Here is a 10507-nt window from a genome sequence, read left to right on the forward strand (position 1 = left end):
TTCCCTCATGCTAGTTTTTAGCAAGGAGTTATATACCTATTGGAGAAGACAATGGGACCCCATTCCAGTACTCTTGCCTTAAAAATCCCATGGACGGAGGAGACTGGTAGGCTACAGTCCATGAGGTCGCTAAGAGTCGGACACGACTGAGCAACTTCACTTTCACTTTTCCCTTTCATGCACTGGAGAAGGAAATGGCAACCCATTCCAGTATTCTTGCCTGGAGAATCCCAGGGATGGCGGAATCTGGTGGGCTGCTGTCTATGGGGTCGCACGGCGTCGGACACGACTGAAGCGACTTAGCAACAGCAGCAGCAGCATATACCTATTAGTAATCTGCTAACTAGAGAAAGGATGTGTTTCAAACCTGAGAGAGTTGCACCAGGCCCCCCAAACACAACCTGCATTTTGAGATAGCATTGGCAAAGGATGTGTCATCCTGGGCCATAAAACAATTGACACAAATCTTGAAGAAAAGTCAATTTCCAAGCAAACACGTAATTTCTATAACATTGCTTAGGAGAACATTTCCTTGAGTAAAGCATACTGGTTTGTCAAGCCTTTATTTGTTCCGAGTCTTATGTGGAACTTGAAGAAAGGCAGATTCTAAGGTAAATACATAGTTCATTAACATAGCTTGAGAAAAGCATTTCCATAAGAAAAACACATTGATTAGCTCAAGGTTTGAGAAAACTTAAGTTGTGGTAGAACCATGAGTCACAGCTACACAGAATTTTAAAAGAAACTTAATTTTGTGTAGAGAAGGGGAAAAAAAAGTCTGACACTTGTAGTTTGTTTCCTCCTCCCACTTAAGAGAGAGAAAGAGAAAAAACCTGAAACTTGCAGTCTATTTCCCCTGCTGTGGACTCAGCCTTCCTGCTTGTCACCCTCTCTTTTCTTCCTTTACTCTTAGGACGATTGTGTTCCCTAGTGAAAATGGCATCGTTCTCATTCCATAACTGCTTCTGAGTTGATAAATAGTGATGTCCCAAAATTGTTGATGCAACACATTCTCCTATCCCTCATATTGAGGGTCTCTGATCCAGGGACCTCAAGTAGTAGATGGAAGAATTTTTGGCAGTTGCAAGACTTTGAGTAATGCTTTTTAACTTAAAAGCCCGCCATATATGTAGAAAGAAATCTAGTTACACAGTTACAGATTCACGGAGCAAACAGCAAAAACAGAACAATCAGAATTATTGCAATGAGGTTAGATTTCCACCGTGAGGAACTAGTTAACATCTCCCAGAATGAGGCAACTGAGGCTTCAGGAGTATCCACAGCCTGAATAATTCATGTGTTTGGTAAAATGAGTAACATTAGTGCTCATATCTCATATATATGTATAGCACTAGATATAAATCTTGGCACAAGTTCCTCCTTGTTCAGGTGTTAGAATATCTAACGTCAATCTGTTTTATAAAAACACCTTTCTAACTCATACTCATTCAGCATTAAGAGCTGAAATAGCTTTTTGAGCATCTTGTAAAACGTGTAGGCTAAAGTTAGTCAGAGCATCAACTTGTAGCATACCATCTGTAGTTCCCAGAAACAGAACAAATACTGTAGCCGAATAATCGTACCAGTGAAACACAGACCTTGCCCAATGAGTTTTAAAGTGTGAAAAATTAGGTTTCTCTGGAAATATGAAACCATGAGTTAAAGCTAGACCTAGGGTCAGTTCAGTTCAATTGCTCAGTCATGTCTGACTCCTTGCAAACCCATGAATTGCAACACGCCAGGCCTCTCTGTCCATCACCAACTCCCGGAGTATACACAAACACGTGTCCATCGAGAGGGTGATAACCTCCCACCATCTCATCCTCTACCGTCCACTTCTCCTCCTGCCCCCAATCCTACCCAGCATTAGGGTCTTTTCCAATGAGTCAACCCTTCGCATGAGGTGGCCAAAGTATTGGAGTTTCAGCTTCAACATCAGTCCTTCCAATGAACATCCAGGATTGATCTCCTTTAGTATGGATTGACTGGATCTCCTTGCAGTTCAAGGGACTCTCAAGAGTCTTCTCCAACACCACAGTTCAGAAGCATCAATTCTGTGGTGCTCAGCTTTCTTCACCGTCCAACTTTCACATCCATACATGACTGCTGGAAAAACCATAGCCTTGACTAGACGGACTTTGTTGGCAAAGTAATGTCTCTGCTTTTCAATATGCTATCTAGGTTGGCCTTAACCTTCCTTCCAAGGAGTAAGCGTCTTTTAATTTCATGGCTGCAATCACCATCAGCAGTGATTTTGGAGCCCCCCAAAATAAAGTCTGACACTGTTTCCACTGTTTCCCCATCTATTTCCCATGAAGTGATGGGACCAGATGCCATGACCTTAGTTTTCTGAACGTTGACCTTTAAGCCAACTTTTTCACTCTCTTCTTTCACCTTCATCAAGAGGCTCTTTAGTTCGTCTTCCCTTTCTTCCATAAGGGTGATGTCATCCGCATATCTGAGGTTATTGATATTTCTCCCGGCAATCTTGATTCCAGCTTGTGTTTCTTCCAGCCCAGCATTTCTCATGATGTACTCTGCATAGAAGTTAAATAAGCAGGGTGACAATATACAGCCTTGAGGTATTCCTTTTCCTGTTTGGAACCAGTCTGTTGTTCCATGTCCAGTTCTAACTGTTGCTTCCTGACCTGCATACAGGTTTCTCAAGAGACAGGTCAGATGGTCTGGTATTCCCATCTCTTTCAGAATTTTCCACAGTTTATTGTGATCCACACAGTCAAAGGCTTTGGCATAGTCAATAAACCAGAAATAGATATTCTTCTGGAACTCTCTTGCTTTTTCGATGATCCAGCGGATATTGGCAATGTGATCTCTGGTTCCTCTGCCTTTTCTAAAACCAGCTTAAACATCTGGAAGTTCATGGTTTCAATTATAGGGGACTGGAATGCAAAAGTAGGAAGTCAAGAAACACCTGGTGTAACAGGCAAGTTTGGCCTTGGAGTACAGAACAAAGCAGGGCAAAGGCTAATAGAGTTTTGCCACGAGAATGCACTGGTAATAGCAAACACCCTGTTCCAACAACACAAGAGAATACTCTACAAGTGGACATCACCAGATGGTCAACACCAAAATCAGATTGATTATATTCTTCACAGCCAAAGATGGACAAGCTCTATATAGTCAGCAAAAACAAGACCAGGAGCAGACTGTGGCTCAGATCATGAACTCCTTATTGCCAAATTCAGACCTAAATTGAAGAAAGTAGGGAAAACCACTAGACCATTCAGGCATGACCTAGATCAAATCCCTTATGAGTATACAGTGGAAGTGACAAATAGATTTAAGGGACTAGACCTGATAGACAGAGTGCCTGATGAACTATGGACAGAGGTTCGTGAAATTGTACAGGAGACAGGGATCAAGTAAATCCCCATGGAAAAGAAATGAAAAAAAGCAAAATGGCTGTCTGAGGAGGCCTTACAGATAGCTGGGAAGAGAAGAGAAGAGAAAAGCAAAGGAGAAAAGGAAAGATATTCCCATCTGAATGTAGAGTTCCAAAGAATAGCAAGGCGAGATAAGAAAGCCTTCCTCAGTGATCAGTGAAAAGAAATAGAGGAAAACAACAGATTGGGAAAGACTAGAGATCTCTTCAAGAAAATTAGAGATACCAAAGGAGCATTTCATGCAAAGATAGGCTTGATAAAGGACAGAAATGTTATGGCCCTAACAGAAGCAGAAGATATTAAGGTGGCAAGAATACACAGAAGAACTGTACAAAAACGATCTTCACGACCCAGATAATCACGATGGTGTGATCACTCACCTAGAGCCAGACATCCTGGAATGTGAAGTCAAGTGGGCCTTAGGAAGCATCGCTACGAACAAAGCTAATGGAGTTGATGGAATTCCAGTTGCGCTATTTCAAATCCTCAAATGTGATGCTGTGAAAGTGCTGCACTCGATATGCCAGCAAATTTGGAAAACTCAGCAGTGGCCACAGGACTGGAAAAGATCTGTTTTCATTCCAATCCCAAAGAAAGGCAATGCCAAAGAATCCTCAAACTACCGCACAATTGCACTCATCTCACATGCTAGTAAAGTAATGCTCAAAATTCTCCAAGCCAGGCTTCAGCAATTCGTGAACCATGAACTTCCAGATGTTCAAGCTGGTTTTAGAAAAGGCAGAAGAAACAGAAATCAAATTGCTATACCTGCTGGATCATCGAAAAAGCAAGAGAGTTCCAGAAAAAAAAAAACCCATTTCTGCTTTATTGACTATGCCAAAGCCTTTGACTGTGTGGATCACAATAAACTGTGGAAAATTCTGAAAGAGATGGGAATACCAGACCATCTGACCTGTCTCTTGAGAAACCTGTATGCAGGTCAGGAAGCAACAGTTAGAACTGGACATGGAACAACAGACTGGTTCCAAACAGGAAAAGGGACACCTCAAGGCTGTATATTGTCACCTTGCTTATTTAACTTCTATGCAGAGCACATCATGATAAACGCTGGGCTGGAAGAAACACAAGCTGGGATCAAGATTGCCAGGAGAAATATCAATAACCTCAGATATGCGGATGACACCACCCTTATGGCAGAGAGTGAAGAAGAACTAAAGAGCCTCTTGATGAAGGTGAAAGAGGAGAGTGAAAAAGTTGGCTTAAGGCTCAACGTTCAGAAAACTAAGGTCATGGCATCTGGTCCCATCACTTCATGGGAAATAGATGGGGAAACAGTGTCAGACTTCATTTTTGGGGGCTCCAAAATCACTGCTGATGGTGATTGCAGCCATGAAATTAAAAGACGCTTACTCCTTGGAAGGAAGGTTATGGCCAACCTAGATAGCATATTTAAAAGCAGAGACATTAATTTGCCAACAAAAGTCCGTCTAGTCAAGGCTATGGTTTTTCCAGCAGTCATGTATGGATGTGAGAGTTGGACGGTGAAGAAAGCTGAGCGCCGAAGAATTGATGCTTTTGAACCGTGGTGTTGGAGAAGACTCCTGAGAGTCCCTTGAACTGCAAGGAGATCCAGTCAATCCATCCTAAAAGAGATCAATCCTGGGTGTTCATTGGAAGGATTGATGTTGAAGCTGAAACTCCGATACTTTGGCCACCTCATGCGAAGGGTTGACTCATTGGAAAAGTCCCTAATGCTGGATAGGACTGGGGGTGGGAGGAGAAGGGGACGACAGAGGATGAGATGATTGGATGGCATCACCGACTCAATGGACATGGGTTTGTGTATACTCCGGGAGTTGGTGATGGACAGAGAGGCCTGGCGTGCTGCAGTTCATGGGGTCTCAAAGAGTCGGAGACCACTGAGCTACTGAACTTCACTGAACTGAATCTTCGTTCAGAATTTTATGTGTGAAATGTAGAGAACTGCAAAATTTCTGTAGAAAATCTGGGCACAAGTGTAAATTTGCTCAGTATAGGCTATTTCCTATTTGAAGGAAGCAAATGTGCACTTTAATTTTCGTATGTGAATTATTCAGATCTCCTATTTCTTGTATAAATACACCGGCAATTGTGAACCTTGTAAAACCAAGAGAATATCCTATTCTGTGAGGGAAATTCTATACCTATGGTTTCATCGTGGACATGTACAGAACTCTACAGTGCATGACAGATATGTGGTCCATGTTTACATATGTGAAATATGCAGAATTCCTTAATTAACATCAAAAATATTCTCCTTCATTTTTTAGATGAGGACCATATAAAATAGCATGTTTTGCCCTGGGTAGACTGCCTACTTTTTTTTTTTTTCTTTTGTATTTGAAATATAGAGAACGTGTGTTTCATAGCAAAAATGTTATGTTCATATATGCGTTTCTAAAGTAACAAGTAGTGCATAGTTTAAGTCCAAAAATCAGTGTTCCGTTTGTTCAACATGTGAAAAACAGGAAATTCTAAAGCTTGGCAACAACAATTAGCTCTCACATATTCAAATATAAATTATACATCATTTCAAATTTCAGGAAGGCAATCCAGCATCCATATTTTCACATGTGAAATAGAAAATATTCTCTATTTTATATATAAATATATGAGTTAAGATTTTGATAAAAGCAATATTGAGGTTTTCATATATCCCTTAGAAAACTGTCTACCCAGATTTTCAGCAATTATATGAAAATAGTCCATATTGCATGTAAAAGAATTTGAGTTACTATTTACATATTTGGAATATATAGAACTATTAATTCCTGTAGAAAAACCTGCAGGCAGATTTTTCACGTTGGAAATAAAGTTGCAGACTGCGTCTTGAAAATTGAACAGAGAATCTCATAAGTGACATGGGACTCCATAGAAAATATAAGGTTATAGTATTCATGGTTCCTTATATGATATATAGAGAATACTATATATTTTTTTAAAATCTTGGTTGAGAGTTTATGGTTTACTCTAGCCAATTATTAATTTTTTCGAGGAAAGTCTGCAATTAAAATTTCATATATAATATACATAGAAGCCTTCACTTTATACACAAACACCTGCTTTTGATATTTCACACGTGTAATGTAGAGAGAACCACAATACATGTATGAATATCCCAATGCATGATTTCATGTATGTACTAAAAACACATCATATTTCCTATTTGAAATAAATTATTTCACAAATTATGTGGGAAAAATCTATATGCTCAATTTTCTATAGGAAATATAGTGTATTAACTGTTTTTTTTAAAGAAAATAAACACAGATATATTCATAGGCTATATATATAAAAAATTCCCTTCTTCATGTAAATGTCAGAACCCTGATGTTCATATGTGACATATGAAGAATTCAGTAATATATGTAGGAAATTGGTGCCTGTATAAATAATTATTGAGAATTCTAAATTTCTCAGAAATAAAGGCATTGTTTTACAATTGTGAAATATCAAGGATTCCACAGTTCATTTTGGAATATCTGGAGCAAGATTTGTCTATGTTATAAAGAATTGTTCATTTAATGCAGGAAAATTTGGGCCCCGATGGTCTTTTATGACATACAGGGGATTTCATATTCCATAAAAGCTCATCTTCATTCAGATTTTCATATGTGAAATATAGAAATTCTCAAAATTCCTGTAGGAAATTTTAGGATCTAGTGTGCATTTGCTAAATATAGAACATCCTATAATTCAAGTCAGCAAAATTGCCCGATGCTTTTCATATGCAAAATTTCCCAATTTTTTCTTTCCTGTGGAAATATCTTGGTGATGATATTCCTTGTAAATCCTGCAGAACACCCAATACATTTAGGAAAATCTACACCTGGTGTTTCATAGATGAAATATAAGGAACCCTTAATACATGACAGAATTTTTGTTCATGCTTTCATAGGAGAGGGCTTCCCATGTGACTCAGCTGGTAAAGACTCTGCCTGCAATGCAAGAGATCTAGGTTCGATCCCTGGGTTGGGAAGATCCCCTGGAGAAGGGAAAGACTACCCCACTCCAGTATTCGGGCCTAGAGCATTCCATGGACTGCATAGCCGGACAAGCTTTTCAAAGAGTCGGACACAACTGAGCAACTTTCACTTCCCTCACTTCATAGGAGAAATACAATTGCAACGTTCACATTGAAAAATAGGACTCCAGTTTTATATGTGAACTATGTAGAATTCCATTTCTAACGTATTATATTCTGAAGCCATAGTTTTGTTTCTGGAATAGAGATAACTCCATATGTCATAACCGAAAAATAGCATCCATATTTTGTCAGTGAAATAATGAGAATTACATATTTTTTGGACATATTTTGTGTCCAACAATCAGCCTCCAGATTGTATTTGGTGAAAAATAGACAATTCCAAATCTCCACAAGGGAAGTTACCACTCACATTTTCGTGTTAAATATCTAGAGAATTTCTTATATCCTGAGGGGAAAAATTATAATATATATATACTCTCTATTCCTTGTCGGAAAATCCTGGTTGAGATTTTCAAATGTGAAGTGTAGCCAATTCTAATCTTCTATTAGGAAAATCTGGGAGCAAAATATCACATGTGAAATAAATAGAGATGGCTACATTTTATACCCATAAATCTGCGTGTGATATTTCATGTTTGTATGGAAACCCATAATTCATGTATGAATATCTTCAAATATATTTTCATATGTGAACTAAATAATACTCATATTTTGTAGGTGATATTAAAAACTTCATAATTCATATGTGAAACATCTCTGCCCTCATTTTCCTATGTGAAATATAGGAATAATTTTTATGTTTTAGAAGGAAAATAAACACCCATTTGTTCCTAGGTGAAATGTAAAAACTTCATATCTTCATATTTAAATTATGAAACCTTTGGTTTCTCTGTGAAATATAATGGATTAAATAATGTATGTAGTAAAATCTGTTCCATATTGATAGAGCTGCACTTAGTTTGATAGGGAGTTCAGGGACCCCCCAAGAACGAAGAGGAGGCAAACACTTTTCTCCATGTATTCTTTGCCCTAGATATTTATGACGTGTTTATCTTAAGCCCAGTGTGGCTATGCCAACAATCTAGTTTGCCTGTAAGTAGCCTTCTTTAAGCCAAAGAATATATCTTGCTCATGAAAATATTTTCTTAGAATCTTTGCTAACAATTATTACTAAAACAATATATCTTGTCTGAAAACCTGTTTTAATATTTAAACAATATTTCTCACCCAAAGATACTCTGTTTGAACCACTTTCTGCCTAACTAATCTAGTGCTGGTGTTATCCCAGGGTGTATGTTGTAGAAGAGGTGCTTCATAAAACTTCACAGACTTGAGATATTCTTTTGTCTATTCTCAGCAGCTAGCAGCATAGTATATGATTTCTTGCTTAAACTAGCAAGGTGAATATTCCCCTTTCAGTGCCTCTCAGTGCCCCTTTCACAGAAATTATACCCTCTTTCAGTGCCTTTTCCTGGAGTATTAGCTTTGTGCGTGGCAGTATTGTAGCCAATGAGGTTTATCCAAGGCACGATTATTGCTGATAGAAAACCTGGAGTATTTCTCTACCCTTTTCACTCTAATAAAACTTTGTTATCCAAAGCTCTGAGTGAGAGAGACCATGTCTTTTGGGTCTTGGGGTAAAATGTTCTCCTCTGGGGGCCACGAATACCAGCACCAGTCACCATAAACTATCATCTTGGGCATTTGTCTGGGATCTGAAGACAAGGTAAGGACACACAGAGCATTAGCTCTTCTACTCTTCTTGTACACATATTTTCTACTTTGCTTTACTAACCCTACTGTGCACCTATTTGTAGATGCTGTGGGTCTGAGATGCACAATTTTGTGTGAAGTGAGAGTTGAGACTTGCTTTGTTGTTCCATGGTGCCTCATATAGCTAAGGTTAGCCCAGAAATGGAGCCTGACATGGGTTTATACAGACCTTTCAATGCCAAGAAACACTCAATGCCCTGTAAGGAGAGTGGTTGAAAACGGATGAAGTGTATGGGATGAACTCTCCTTTCACAGTCAACTTTCCTTGTCTCTTTGACATTTTGTAAGTACTTGTGGAATTGAAATTACTAACCTAGTATATTGGATTATAGAATTTGTGTGTGTGTTGGGGGCGGGGGGACTTGCAATCCAGGCCGTTAGTGTATTTTTCTAGCCAGATCCTCATTCCAAGTTTAAGAGGACACTGCAGTCAGGAACACACTAGGAAGCTAGTGGAGCTGTATCTCCAGGACATCTCTCAGGCTGGAAATCACCCCTGTGACAGCTTTCATGAAAGCCCAGAGACCCAGAGGTGAGTCTTTGTCATGGCTATATCTCCAGACTATACGGATGGAGGCATTGCTCACAATTATGAGATTCCTGGGGACACAGATCCGATCCAGGAGCCACAGATTTGGGCAGATTGGGAATCTAGCAGGCTTCTTTCCTAGATAACTCTAGCTCCTAAGGGACCAGAGAAAGCCCTCTTTTGGCTCTTATCTCAATTCCTTAGATATGCTTTTTGAACAATCTGTGAGACAGAAATAGAAATGTTGACCTTGAGACCCTGCAGAAATGACAGAGTCTGTTTCTCTTGTTGGCCAACTCTTAATCACCTCCTTTGCTATTATATACACTGGTATGATTTTCTCAGCAGAGACATTTTGGCTTTCACATTCACCCATTTTGAACTTGCCACTTTTAATGTAATAGGGCAAAGACATATACATTCACATGCTTCCTCCTTGTGGGTTTGGTATGGGAAACATTCCAGAAGACCACCCTGTTGCACCCAGTGTGGCATCAAAGGGAAAGGGGAAATAAATGAAAGTTTTAATGTTAAGGGACTGGAAAACAATTTGGGATGCTGCCAGTTCTACCCTGGTGCATCTCCATCCTGCCTAGATAGTAGAAAGAGGAGGGTTAATGAATAAGGTATCTGTGTTAGTAACAGACAAGTTAAATCTGACAAGGAAAGAAAAACTTAATTGGAAAACTTGTCTCCACCACCATCTAGACCAGGCAGGGACACCTCTGGTAGAAAAACAAGTGTGCTAGATACCTCTTTTTCCTTTCTTACAGATGGGAAATCCACATGGCTTCTGTTTCTACCCCTTTAGAT

General features: G+C 39.2%; 1 pseudogene; it reads left to right on the forward strand.

Annotated features, from left to right (window-relative positions):
- Positions 1-8873: 8873 nt before the first annotated feature.
- On the forward strand, positions 8874-8998 carry LOC145537851 (U4 spliceosomal RNA; annotated as a pseudogene).
- The last annotated feature ends 1509 nt before the right edge of the window (positions 8999-10507 follow it).

This window comes from Giraffa tippelskirchi, chromosome Y, assembly GCF_054371585.1.
Source record: "Giraffa tippelskirchi isolate mGirTip1 chromosome Y, T2T-mGirTip1v1.2.pri, whole genome shotgun sequence".
NCBI classification, from domain to species: domain Eukaryota; kingdom Metazoa; phylum Chordata; class Mammalia; order Artiodactyla; family Giraffidae; genus Giraffa; species Giraffa tippelskirchi.